The 14,612-nt window shown below is 40.3% G+C and overlaps 1 long non-coding RNA gene and 1 other non-coding gene across 2 annotated transcripts in view; one reads left to right on the forward strand and one right to left on the reverse strand.

Annotated features, from left to right (window-relative positions):
* Positions 1–1,955: 1,955 nt before the first annotated feature.
* LOC141276521 (uncharacterized) overlaps positions 1,956–14,612 on the reverse strand; it is a 62,097-nt gene continuing 49,440 nt past the window's right edge. Inside the window, exon 4 of the long non-coding RNA XR_012326216.1 lies at positions 1,956–3,413. This is a non-coding gene — a long non-coding RNA (uncharacterized lncRNA). The remainder of the gene's footprint in view (positions 3,414–14,612) is intronic.
* LOC117308383 (U5 spliceosomal RNA) lies at positions 11,945–12,060 on the forward strand. The gene has a single exon (XR_004522365.1). It is a non-coding gene; the product is annotated as a U5 spliceosomal RNA (small nuclear RNA).

Consider the following 14,612-nt stretch of genomic DNA (forward strand, 5'->3'; position numbering starts at 1 on the left):
CTTAGAGGAAGCAACAGTATAGAGCCATAGAGGACTGAGAGAACACACAAAACGTGAGCATTCCTTTTTGCGGTGCAACCTCCCTGGCTCACGTGGCTCCTCCAGCAGATGGCTGCTCTTGAATTATTTCCCCAACCAGACTGTGATGTGGATGTTGATGGTGAGAGAGCAAATCCCACTATTGTTTGGTTGTCACAAGAGTCAAAAAACAAGATAAAAAAGAGAAAATCTGCCCGAAGTTAACAGGAGTAAACATTCAGAAAACTTTGGAACATAGGTTTTTAGAATAAAATCTAGGTGTTCTTTACTCTAAGATGATACTTAGGTTGTCTTAATCCAAATACACAAGGAGAATGGAGGTGGCAGTAAATGCATTTCTAGAAAAGGTTTTCCAAGGGTCTTTTCAGTCTAAAATATATCTTCTCTAACAACTCGCCCCCAGACCCAGGATATGTATGAGTTGGACATGGGTGGCTGTGTGTATTTCTGTATTCACAGTCATAAATGCATGTGATTTTTCTTTTTTTTTTTTGATCAAAGGGAATTTTTTTAATTTTCTTTTTTATACAGTTAGTATTTCCTTTGTTATACAAACAGATCACTGAAGAAACTGGCTCGAGTTTATCTTCAAACCTAACAATCAGTCTCAGCATTACAAGCGGCTTATACTATGAGTGGTGCAAGGGAAGTGGGTCTGACTGACTCAGCATCCCTTGCTCCTTTAAGGGAACAGTGGACAAAACTGTCCACACTTTACAGTTCTTTTTCTCTAACCCTCTCCTTTCTAGTAAGCCTGTAGAGGCAACTTTACATAAGGTAAATGTGAATATGATGTGTTCCACTGTATATAAGTTATTCACAGTCTTGCCATCTCTTTACCCATAGATGGTAAATTCTGAATTGTTTTTATGTGGCTGCACTTAACATTTATGTGCATACTTAGCTCAGTATATTATTTTTTCATGGCTTTTATAAGATTGAGAGTCTCTTATTCGACTTTTGTATTCTCCTCTATCATTTTCCTATATTTTCTTTTTTATCCTTCTAGTTTCATGGGAGTTAACATACTCTATCCTTCTTTCTTTTTTCCTTATTTTTTTTTCTTTTGTACATTGCTCTTCTCAGTGTAAGGAAATGACAAGAAATATATAGGGACTCAATAAGCACTAACAAAATAACAAGTTAAAATAAAGTTGAAAACTCAGATCAGACCAGATATAATTCAATATTCCTAAATGACTTAGACAGTGGTTTCCAAAAGTTGGTCATGAGCTGAATAAGTCAAAATAATCAGGGGGTCTTATAAAAATACTAAGTCCCAGATTTCAGCCTGTAGTAACCAAGTGGAAACTCTGGGAGAGAGGCCCAGATGCCCCCAAATTTTAAAGTTCCCCCAAGTGATTCTGACACAAATTTCTCAGATAGATGACAGCTTTAGGTCTTGCAACAAATGGATTAATAATTATGTCCCCTGTAGGAAACAGCACTAGACAGTGAGTGGGGGAATTTGGGCCAAGGTCATCCTCTGCCTCTGAGAAGCTCTGTATCCGGTACTCTTGGTTTCCCAAGTTCGGGCTGGGAACAGCAGCATCAGTATCTCCTGGGAGCTTGTTAGAAATGCAGTATCTCAGGCCCACCCTTCACCTACTGTATCAGGATCTGTGTTTTAACAAGTTCTCCAGGTGATTCCTGTGCAGCTTGAAGTTGGAGAATTGTCCAGACCAAGACATTCAGCTTTCCCTGGGTTTCATTTGGAAACAGATGGACTTGAGCCAGATGGTTTCTATGTCATCCTCCAGCCCTACCATTGCATGATGACCCTCAGAGTGAAGATGCAAAGGGGAAATACAATAGAAAGTTCTGGATAGGATGCCAGAAAAAAATTAAGATTAAAGAGATACACACACTTTTTTTTGAACTTTAGAATTTTATTTATTTTTTACACAGCAGGTTCTTATTAGTTATCCATTTTATACATATTAGTGTATATATGTCAATCCACACACACTTTTATAGCAAACATTTGTCTAAGAAAAATCCATATCCCATGATATACACACTGTCATCTGAGACCACGAGGACATGGTCAGTCCCTTGCTGGGGATGGGAAACTGAGGAAATGAGGAAGGTTGTGGACAACCCGAAGTCCCAGGGCAAGTCCAGGGGAGAGGAAGGACTGGAATCCAGGTGTCTCCACTCCCAGCCCTGGACCACCCTGTCTTGTTGTCTCAGCTGCATCAGGAAAAATTAAGAAAACAAGAGCAGGACATAATAACAAAGACAGCAGGTGTTTATAGGGGGTGGTATATGGACATGTCTCCTCAACTCCATCCTGGAGCCACTTTAGTCCTTGGATTATTATTTCAACATTAGAGCCCCTCTATTCTGACAACCATCCTTCTTTCCCACATCTCCAGCCCTGTTCAATTTCTTTTTAGGGAGCCAATGTCAAAAGAATATACTCTTCTAGCTCCCAAGAGTCATATTTCAGGAATCCTGATGGGCACCCTTGCTTTCCAGATTCCAGACCTTAGTTTCCTGTCATTTATTCTTTGCTGGGCTCTCTAGATAAGTTATGTGTATTCCTTATTATAAGCTTCCCATGTCAGGAATTCAGACATATACACAGAGCTAAATACAAATACAGATTCATTTATTCTTTCTAATTCCACAAGAAATTTATAAACATTAATAACATTCAAACATTACATAAATATGCAACATAAAACGTGAAATTTCCTCTTCTCACAGGCCCCCAGAAACAACCAGTGCCAACAGAGTGGCCTTCTCCATTGTTTTTAATTTTTCTTATGTATAACATTTTAAAAAGCAGGGTCATATCACACAAACTATTTTATAACTTGCTTTCTTGACTTTACATCTCTTGGTCATCTTTCCAAGTCAATTTATAGTGGCCTTTCTTCTTCCTTCTAATATCTGCAAGGTACTCCAGCATTTTCCCAACCATGGATCTGTCAGTGGACACTCGGATTATTTCTAATTTTCCTCTGTTGCAAACTACGCTGCACATTAGAATATCTAACACCAGGAGCTACATGTGAAACAGCAAGGTCTGTGGTTTATTTCACTTGCTGACTGTTGGTTTTTCTCTCACTGCATCTTTGGTCTCCAGTTGTGATAATGGTGGTAGCAGAAGACTGGATTTATTGGAGGGTTCAAAGATTATAGAATTATGACTCCCACTGTCAGAATCCTGCATGGACTCTGAGTGGTGTCCCTCTTTCCTAAGGGAGCCCCTTACCCATATATATGCTTTCCACCCCCCACATCCTTGCCTCTTAAGCAACGGGGAGATGGTGCTTCATTCCATAGGGCTCAGGTGCTGTCACTGGGACAGTCAGCAATACAGACCAAGTCACCAGTCTTGAAGAGTCTTTAGTCTAGGAAGGATACTAGAGAAATAAACAGGAACAAAAATTTCAGATGGAGACATAGTATGAAGAAAATATTACCAGGAATTGAGATAGAGAATAACTGAATGGGAGAAGGGAAGGAAATTTTTCAAAACCTTTTTTGAACACATAAGATAATCACATGGTTAAAAATTCTAATGTATTTTAAAGATTATTCCATTTTGGTATGTAGATTCTTTTTTATAACTGCATAGTATTTCACTATGTGGATGTACTATAATTACACAGCCAGTCCCTTACTGATATACATTTAGTTCATTTCCAAACTTTTACCAACCAATGTTGTAATGAAGTATCCTGGACATGTCATTTTACACATATGAAAGTGCGTCTACAGAATAAGTTCCTAGCTGTCAATTCACTGGGTCAAAGGGGACTTATAATTTTGATAGATATTGCCAAGTTGTAGGGCAGGGCTCAGAAATTTTTTTCTATAGAAAAAGTAAAAGTAAATATTTTCAGCTGTACAGTTCAGACAGTCTCTGTTGCTACTACTCAAATCTGCCATTGGAGCACAAGAGCAACCATAGAACAACCAAAGAACTAATGACTTAGTTCCAATAACATTTTATTTAAGGACATGGAACTTGAATTCTATATAATTTTTACATGACACACAATATTAATCTTTTGATGTTTTTTCAACTATTTAAAAATGTGAATGTTTTTTAGCTCATGGGCAGTACAAAAACAGGCATCAGGCTGGATTTCACTTACAGGCTGTGGTGTGCTGACCCCTACCATTTACATTATGTGCCACTATACTTGAAAGTCTGCATTCACCTACACCATTGGCAACACCAGGCATTACCAACTTTCAAGTCTTGCCAATTTGACAGGTGAAATTGTATCTTAGCTTAGTTTAGCTTTACTTTGCATTTCTCTTTTTATAAGCAAAGTAAATGATCTTTTCTTATCAATTTCCCTTTGTGTAAACCATCCTGTGTTCATTATTTAGTTGATAGTCATTTTCTTGTTGGTTTGTGTGCCTTCTTCATAGCATACAGAAACTAACACTTTGACAAAATTACAATATTTTTCCCAGTTTGTCATTTCTCTTTAACTTTGATGTTGGTGATTTTTACTGGCTACAAATACTTTATTTTTAATCAATCTTTGATTTTATGTCTTACAGGTTTTCTGTCACCATTAGACTTTCCCCCTTCTATAGTTATAATTTTTGCATTTTCTTATACTTTTATGGTTTCTTTTTTAACATCTAACTATTTTATTCATTTGGAACTTATCATACTGTAAGGTGTGATGTGCTATTTAGTTGTCCTAACCTAATTCATTGAATAATCTTTCTTCACTGACTTTAGATACAACCTTCATCTTATTTTAAATTCTTATGTGTATTAGCGTCTATTTCTGGAGTTCCTATTCTGTTCCAATGATGTTTTCTTATTCATACACATGTACCATACTGCCTTAATTAATGAGTTTTTATAAAATTTAATAGTCACCCCTCATTATTTTTATTTTCTAGAATGTCATTATTAATTATTTACCTTTCTAAATAAATTTTAGAATCAGCTGCCTAGTTTTAATAAATAATCTTCTTGTTATTGGGATTACATAAAATTTATAAATTAAAGAAGAACTGGCATCCTTATCTCATTTTCTTCTTATCTATGAGCATGACTTTCCATTTTTAAGTCATCTTTTACATCTTTCAGGTCATTCATGTGCACTCCCAAAATTGTTCATTTATGTCAAAATATTTAAAGAAACAAAAAACAAAAAAAACCCCTCTGACCTTACAGGTAGTAAAAGTACCAGTTAGATTACAAAGGGGGAGTGAAAATTATCCAGGGGAAAAAGCTAGCCTGAGATACCCAGACACAAACCCTTATCAGAGAGAGATGCTGTAATTAATTAATCTAACTCACACTGATGCAGGTTTCAGCAGGAATCGATTTCGGCAGAAATCGTCTTCCTGCTCTAAAATCTGTCTTGTAATAAAGAAAGATTCTTTTTCCTTTTCATGTACTGAAAAAGAATTGACATTGACGACACTTGGAATAAAAGAATTTTCTAATGGTAAGAAGATGCATGGATGGATGGATGGATGGATGGACAGACAATACCAGTTTATTGAGGGAGCTTTAATCTCTCTGTAAGTCTTCTATCCCTCATATGAAATATAACTTTAGTTCAACTCAACAAATATTGACAGAAAGTTAAGACCATTAAAATGGCCTTTCAGGATTTCTTTCGATTCCAGAATTCCACAAAGGCATATGGAAAAACAAAATGTTTTTTGGTTTTCCTTCCTTATTTCTTTTCTTCTCTTTATTAACTGAACACAACCCAAAGCAAATTTTAAAAATTAAAATTTAGTAAGGAAGAATGTTGTTCTTAAATGCTTTCTCTACTGTGGTTTCTCTTTAACTGATCTCTCTCCCACTGGATCATAACACGACTGGCATAAAGTGTTGCTGCAGATGGAGAGAAAATAAATTACTGAGCTAAACCCCTGAATGTATTTATATTTCCCAAGTAGCTTGTGGAAATGCTACGTGTCATGGAGGGCAGGGGAAGGGATGTGTGTTGGGGGAAGGATGGATGGTGGGTGGATATTTTGTTTTCTGATTTTTAATGAGGCCATCTGAGTTTTCCCATGAAAACTAAAATATGGGTTCAGTTCACTGACACATATTCTCCACTAAAAACCCAGGGTCCAACCCAGAATCATTGTTCTGGATCCTTCAAATTTGAGCCATTATCATATTTATTAATCTCACTCACATCTGTGTTGGAAACTCCTTGAACTAGAAGGAAACCAACCCAGGTAGAGTCTTACTATAACTAAAACTCTCCCTCATGCTTCCACATCCCAAACTGTACAGCTGTCCTTCCAAAGTTTGCTCTGCATCAGAGCAGACCATGGTAACACATGGGAAGTAATGGGAGAAGGTAAATAACCGCTAGTCAAGGACTTTGGTCCCGGGGTGACTTGACCTTCATTTGAGGATGTGAAGCACAGTGCAATGGACTGAACATCTGTGACCTCCCCAAATTCATATGTTGAAACCCTAAGCCCATTGTGATGATATTTGGGGGTGGGGCCTTTAGGAGATAACTAGGTCATGAGGGTGGAACCCTCAGGAATAGGGTTAGTGCCGATATAAAAGGGATGGCAGAGAACTCTCTCATCCTCTTCCCACCATGGGAGTACACAACAAGAAGTCAGCAGTCTGCAACCTGGAAGAGGGCTTTCAGAACCTGACCATGCTGGCACCCTGATCTCACACATCCATCCTCAGATTGTCTGTTGTTTGTAGGCCACCCAATTTACAGTATTTTATTATAGCAGCCCAAGGCGCCTAAAATGCATGATCTCCAACTTCCAGGCTAAAAATACTGACATATTAGCACCAAAATTGCCTACTGCAAACACCTGCAACTTCTGCTTGTGGACTTTTTCTGGCACAAAAGTGTTAGGGATTTCTGTGTATTCATTTTGTATCCTTCAACTTTACCGAATTCTATCATATGATCCAGCAATCCCACTCCTGGGCATATATCCAGAGAAAAATATGGTTCGAAAGGATACATGCACCCCAGTGTTCACTGCAGCACTGTTTACAATAGCCAAGACATGGAAGCAACCATATACTCCAATATAAAATAATTTTTTTTTAAAGTGTTCGGGAGTTAATGCCCTCAAAAGCAGCCCTTGACCAGTGACTGAAGGGGATTGGTGGATAAATACCCCAACTCCCTCACCCCTCAGGCAGGACCATCTGAGGCACATCCTATACTGAGTTCCATTGCTCCCCAGTGGAATCAAGCTCCAGCTGCCCACATTGGTAAATATCTTGATAACGCACCCCTTATGGCCTTCTTTTACCTCCCTGTCTCACTTTTCTACCCACTTCTAGAGTTTCCTAGGATCACCTCCCAAATAAATGACTTGCCCTGGACTCCTTGTATCAGGGTCTGCCCCTGGGGAAACGCAAACTAAGACAGACCATGTCTCCCAGCACCATGCTATATACACAGATTATGCCTTTAAAAAATGACAGTAAGCAAATGGACAAAACAGAATGATCTAACATGGATTTGTAACAGAACTGAGAGGAAGATGAATGTGTGATTTTAGAACAGCCTGTCTCCTCTCTCTGGCTCTGTTTTCTTTCATCTTACTGCTCACTCATTTGCCCAAACCCTCCAATCTAGCAGTCTGCTCTGTTTGAGGTGTCATAGAAATTCATGTGCATTCTCACCTCCATGCTCTTCGTGCATGCCATTCTCCTAACCCAGAATGACCTCTCCACACCTCCTCAACTTGTTCCAACTGCCCCAGTCCTTCAAGACCTGTCTCAAGCTTTGCTGCTTCCACAACACCTCTTGTGTCACCGCGAAGAGAATTACAGCACTCACAGCCTGTAATTCGCAACTTGCTGCTTAATCATATGCTTTGGTGTTGTCTCTAACTATCACACACATGGCCATCTTGTCTCCCTAATTGAACTGCACTTTCCTTGGGAATAATAATCACATCTTGTACCTCTCTAGTCCTCCCAGGGCCTAAAATAGTGTGGCAGATACAATTAGTTGCCAATGTATGATTTATACATTTAAGCAATAAAACACAAACGTGTATGACCAATAGTAATGAATCATCTTTAATGGACTTCAGAAAGGCCTCTTTCGTCTCGTGCAAACTGCCTGGCAGATGAAGTTATCTGGAGCATCCTTCTTGGTGATCCTTTCCAGGGATTCAAAAAAAGACAACAGGCCACAGAACACCTTGGTTTATACCCACAACTTCCCCTCACTGGTTTAAAGACATCATAAAAGATAATGCGTCTTGCTCATAAATAAAAAGTACTTAAATGCAATTCTGGCAAAATGTGTTCCGGGGTAATTAAAGTTTTTTTTTTTTCTTTGTGACTGTTGCTGTTATAAATAGACAATCATAAAAAAAAATCAAAAAGGGAAACCTTTTAAAGGCTTACTTCAGGACCTGATACCCTCCCCACTTTATTTTTCTTAGCCCTAATGCCAAAGGAAAACAAACACTTATCAGTGTGCTAATGGTGTTTATTCCCCCATCTGCTTTGGAAGGGCGGCAGTGTGCCAAGTCCTGAGACAGTCCACCGAAGCACCAAGGGAACAGAGGTCAACTCCATTGTCAACTGTACCCCACCACTTATACTTTGAAGTCCATGGAAACATTCAGGATCCTGAATTTCTTTTCCCCAGCTCTGTGCCTTTGTAATATCTAGACAGTTTTTCCCAGGCCTGGTGGAGATTAGGTCCCTTCCAATTTGCCTGTGAAATCATGACTACCTTTATGCCCCTCTAAAAACAGCCTCGTTGAAGATAGTAAAGAAAAAGCAGAATGCCTCTTTGTTTCTGCTTTTTTTCAGGATTCTGACTCCCAACTGCTCTGCTGGAGCTGCCCTCCAGGGATGCTTTCAGCCGTGAAGCTGGAGCCACACCTGTCCCCACACCTTTTTTACACCATCTCTCACTACTGCTCCGGAGCAGCAGAGAAGGACTGTACTTGTGCTTTTCATCTTCTGGCAAGTCATCCCTTACCCAAGCAAAATTCAACCGTCCTGTTCAGATAGGAGGTCCCTGAAAGATCCCAGGAGAAGAAATGAGCATTTCCTGCTATTTTTCTCTCTTCCAAGCAGCAAAGCATACAGAGGAAGTAGCTCTACTTTCTCCTCTCCTTTCTCCAAGTCTTGGCATTTTTGGCACCTACACTGGAACACATGCCCAAAGCAATCTCATCTGCAGCAAGATTATCTTTTGGTGGTGATATAATTCTTAATGCACCTCAATGTATTAGCTGCCCCAGTGCCTCCCATGATCCACTGCAATGAAACCTCCCTAATCTTGACAATGGATGTCTTTACAATCACTCCAACAAACAGTAATTAGGAAATGGAATCTATTATCCTTTTAAACTGAGTTCAACTCATCTATAAGCGGCTCTCGGTGAGCAGGGCAGACTTGGTGCCAGCCTCTGCTTTTGCTGAAATCCCCTCAACACACAAGAGTAGTAAAAGGGTAAGGTTGGGTAGGTTTTAGTTATAATCATCCCTCTCATTTGCAGAGAACTTTTTTTTTTAGTAACCTTCATGTCCATTATTTTATTTGATTCTCAAAGGAGTAGGCAGGACGGCTTAGTAGTTAGGAATGCTGGCTGCAGATGCCTGAGTTTGAATCCTGGCTGGAAACTTACTGGCTTTGTGATACTGAGCAAATCACCATGCCTCTACTTTCTTATCTGCAAAATGGGGATGGTAAGCATACACACCTCATAGATATAGATATATATAGAGAGAGTAACATGTGGAACTATGCCTGGCACATAGTGAATGCTAAATAAATTATTATTATTTTCTTATTTAAATATTACAGCTGATGTCATAAAGACTCGTCAGATTCCATGCCTGGCCTAAGCAATTCCTTAAGCGAGGAGGTCAGGTATTGTCTTAGTTTGGGTTCTCTCAGAAACAGACCATGAGAAACATATTTGCATGCAAATACACGGGAGGTGAAGAACCAGCAGAAGCAGGAAAGCGAAGGAAGCAATGAAGGGTGTGCTATGAGCAGGTTACCACTGTGGTCAACCAGGCACAATCCCACCAGGGTCCCTGTGAGTGACTTTCTAGAACACACAACACACCTCAGAACTGTCCCTCTGAGGGAGGATGTAGCTGGGGAGTTCATCCGCTAACTCCATCCCTCATTGTCAAGGGCAATTCTGGGGCTATGAAAGGAAGCAGTGAAGACTTCCAGCCTGTTCCATGCCTAGGAGAAGCAGCCTTGCAGGACCAGATGCACTCAGGCTTAGAGTGCATATACTAGAGCCATCTGCAAGTGACCTCCTGGCTTGGGCAAAGGAATATGAGCCGGGCAGGGACATAGGTGACTACAGGGAAACAACGCAAGTCTTAGAGTACCTTGACTCTCTTGTGCATCCAGACAGCACCAAAGCCAAATGAACTCAGCCAAGAACATCTCCTGAATTATCTTCTGGAGAAGGATACGGTGTGATCTTTCCTGGTAACTCAACCCAAAGCTTATCAAACTCCACAACATCCTTACATAATATCAAAATTCCCTTTTGGTGAGTCTTTTCTTCTACATTTCTTTTCAACAGGGAGAGAGAGTAAGGTTGACAATATATTTTATTTGGTAAGACACAAAGAGAAGCCATGATATTGCTTCAGAGCCTGCTAGGTATGTGGAAAAGAAAATGTTCTCTGAGATGAAATGCTCTACTGTGAAAATGTGATAACCTATTTGAAAATGACTATCTTCAAATAGGTTGATTCCTCTGCACAGGAGTAGCACCACAAATATGCTTTCTGGGTCATAGTTTCGGAAAAAGTAAAGTTTGCAGTAACTATTGTCAAGTTGACAAGTTTACGCTTGAAAGATATAATGCACACCTGAGCCCCCCAAGACAAGTCTCAAGTCAAGTTCTTTAACTTCATCAAATACGCTCCCTTTGCTCCCCTTCATCCCTCCAGGCAGGGCTTTCATTTCATCTTATTACCCTTCTTCCCGAAGGAAAGACATCCAAAATCAATTTATAAAAGCAAAAACTTTCATCCACCATCCATTTCTAAATAAAGAAAGAATACTGAAGCAAAACAAACTTATCACAATCACTCTCTTGGATTTCTAAAGCCAAACCCTCTAAATGTGGAAAAGATACAGTCAGTGACGAGGACATGGTAGATTCTGGCTTTTATTTAGAGGTCGGTTAAGCCCATTTCCAAATAGGCATCTTGGTGTCTTTATATGCAGAGGGCTTGTTTTCTCTATATTTGGGCAAAGCCCTTTGGAGTAACTGAAAACCACCACCTCTGAGGATGAACTGTGATGTAGACCAGAGAAATCTTAGTTGAGGTAACTGAGGCCAGAGATCCACAATGAAACTGTACTGTACTGCTTCATTTTTCAAACTTACACATTTTCCTAAACCCTTTTCGGTGGGTGATTTATGTTCAGTTGATTTTGCTACAGGCCTGGAATGTTTACACAAAGGCTTAATAGACATTTACTTTGGAAGTTACATTGTGAGATAGAATCAAGAAATTGGCCCATTGCCTGAGTCAGAATGGGAGGCCACCTGGAAGTTAATGATCACTTTGTAAAGACCAGAGGCATGTAACAGAAGGTTCCAGAAGAGTGAAGACTTCATGTAATAACCACATTGCACTCAGACATACACCACTGGAATGACAGAGGAGAAACCCAAGTTCCATAGAGGCATCCACAGATAGAAATATCCAGGATTACAATCATTGGACACCTTAATACTTTAATATCATATTTTGTAATGCATCTTACAGTTTATATATGCTTTTATGTAACATCTAAATTAATGCTCTCCAAAAGATACCGTAACCCCAAATGCCAAATAGTCTGCCTTAAGTATTTGATTCATGCAGAATTTACCTTTGAGGCACATAAAAAAGAATTATGGCCCTCACTTTACAGATGTGGAAACTGAGATTCAGAAAGCCACTTGCATACTCTGGTTTCTCTTCAGATCGTATAACTCTTTCGCCTTTTACTAAAGATTTCCGTGGAGAGAAACAATTCTGAGTCTTTACCCAATCTTTTGAGGCCTTGCTCTTGCAAGGCTTACAAATGTGTACGAAAAGCAGACAGTCGTTTACCTCATTAAGGCGCCTTGCTGTTGCTAATTTCCTCCACTCACTTGAAGTGCTTTTCTTCAGAATACCTAATCTTTCATACGTGCATTCTCACTTTATGATCTTTGTTCTTTTCCCCTGGTGTTTTTTCCTCTTGTCCCACCTTGGCATCCTGGAATTCCCTGGCTGTCCAGTGGTTAGGACTCGGTGCTTTCACTGCCGTGGCCTGGGTTCAATCCCTGGTTGGGAACTAAAATCCTACAAGTCATGCAGCGCAGCCAAAAAAAAAAAGAAAGCCACTTTCTCTAGATTACAAGATGTCTAACTGGTAAAAATCACAGTCCCTTAGTAACATCACCGTGTTTCCATAGCTCTTTTGATTAAGCTATTAGTTTTTTCTATGATTCAACCAAGCCCACATACAGCATTCACATTACTGGGCTGAGCATACAGAGGATAAAAGTAATATGTATGAAGTTGAAGGACAGGAAGAACTACTGCATAGGGTTAGAAGTCAGAACAGCAGCTCCCTCTGGTTTAAGAGGGGTAGGTATTGATAGGAACGGGTGAACTTTATGGAGGAATAGAAATGTTCTCTATCTTGATCCAGGTGGTGGTTAGACAGGTATATAGAGACATAGAGATTCAACAACTATAGCCTTCAAATTTTGTATTTTACTGTACCCAAACTATGCCTCAATCATACCCCCTCAAAATAAGGGGTAGAGAATGAGGGCTTGATAATGGTGTCATATGTTCTAGAATAGAAGGACAAGAACAGAATAAATAGTCCTTACCCTGGAAGAGCTTATTTATCAGACCAAAAATAGAAAATGCAGAGATTTCCTCTTCAGAACAACAGAATGTCGAGGACTACACGGGTATAGGTTTCTACACTCGCTTATGCTGATACTCGTATGTTTCTACACCCTTTTCTATAGAGCCTCCTCTTGCTCTGCCTCCTACCAGGCCCACTTCAGCCAACAGGCACCACCTCTGCTTGGCAACTACACTCCACGTACCTTAGAGGAAAGAGAAGAAAATGCTGAACTAGTTGCCTTGGTAACCAAAGCTTTTATATAGCTGGCTTTTTGGCTCTGTCCTCCTACTTGTCCCACTCTCTTAGTTTCCACCACTCCCCCAGATGCTGTTATCCTGAACCTTCCAGCACCTTTCTGTTATGCCATCCAGAGGTTGGGCTGCCCCTCTCCACCAAGTCTCCTTCTTCTCTTCAACTTCTGACCTACTTATTCTGAACCTGCATAGTTGTTTGCACCTAATTTTTAGCAGGCTTTAGGGTTTCTAACCCATGGTCTTGTATGAATCTCAAGTCCCACCTCATTGTCACGCTGATGGGACATCCTGATACAATTCCCAGTGCAGCTACAAAAACTCCCTCAAGGATGGAGAACTCTTCCCTCCACTCCAAATCTTTTAAGTTAGATGAGATTTACCAAACTGTTAGTCACTGAAGACAAAACTTTATAGTCAGGGCTTAGAATACCATCCATCAGAAAGCAGAGAAGTGGGGGGGGGGGGTTTCCACTGTGAATATCATCACAAATTGGACCCGTACTTTCCATTGGAAGCTTATGCCCAATGGCAAAGTGGGCTTTTCCCTCTCTCCCCTCGAGACTGTCCTAACTTGAATAGCCTGCCTTGGCTGCCAATTTTTTGTTTTAAAAGAACCAAGAAGATGACACCTCATAGGCGGTTCTATAAGAAAGTCACTTCTGGGCAAGAATTAAAAATTACTTAGGAGCCAATGCATGATCCATACTGGGACATGGCTCCCAGGTTGACCCATGCCCAGCTCTGTCCATCATACCATTCCATTCCCAGCTCCCAGTCCAGGTTCCCAGAGGAGTCACAGAGCAGCAGATCATTAACAGTGGTGCACTGGGCTGGTTCCTTTTTTTTTTTTTTTTTTTTTTTACAAGGAGAGTTAAAGGAGAACCTGGCCCAGGGTTTAGACCAAGTATCCAAAACTAAAGCTCAGTAGTGAGAGGTAAGGAATGGAGAAAGCTAGTGAGGTTTCTGCAACTTGTATTACTGCCCTTGGGTTATTTCCAGGACCAATATCTTTTTTTTATATATATAAATTTATTTAATTATTGTTGTCTGAGTTGGATCTTTGTTGCTGCATGCGGGTTTTCTCTAATTGCAGTGAGCGGGGGCTACTCTTTGTTGCGGTGCACAGGCTTCTCATTGTGGTGGCTTCTCTTGTTGCGGAGCACGAGCTCTAGGCGCGTGGGCTTAGGTAGTTGTGGCTCGTGGGTTCTAGAGTGCAAGCTCAGTAGTGGTGGCACACGGGCTTAGGTGCTCCGTGGCATGTGGGATCTTCCCGGACCAGGGCTCAAACCCATGTCCCCTCCATTGGCAGGCGGATCCTTAACCACTGCGCCACCAGGGAAGCTCAGGAACAATATCTTGAGTATATGACTCATACAGTTGCGTAGGGAGCCATGCTTAGAAGGGCCCCACATTTGGTTTAATGCTCTGGCATTCAATGTATATATATTGCTATGAAAATATTCATAGG

Source organism: Tursiops truncatus, chromosome 15, assembly GCF_011762595.2.
Source record: "Tursiops truncatus isolate mTurTru1 chromosome 15, mTurTru1.mat.Y, whole genome shotgun sequence".
Taxonomy (NCBI): Eukaryota; Metazoa; Chordata; class Mammalia; order Artiodactyla; family Delphinidae; genus Tursiops; species Tursiops truncatus.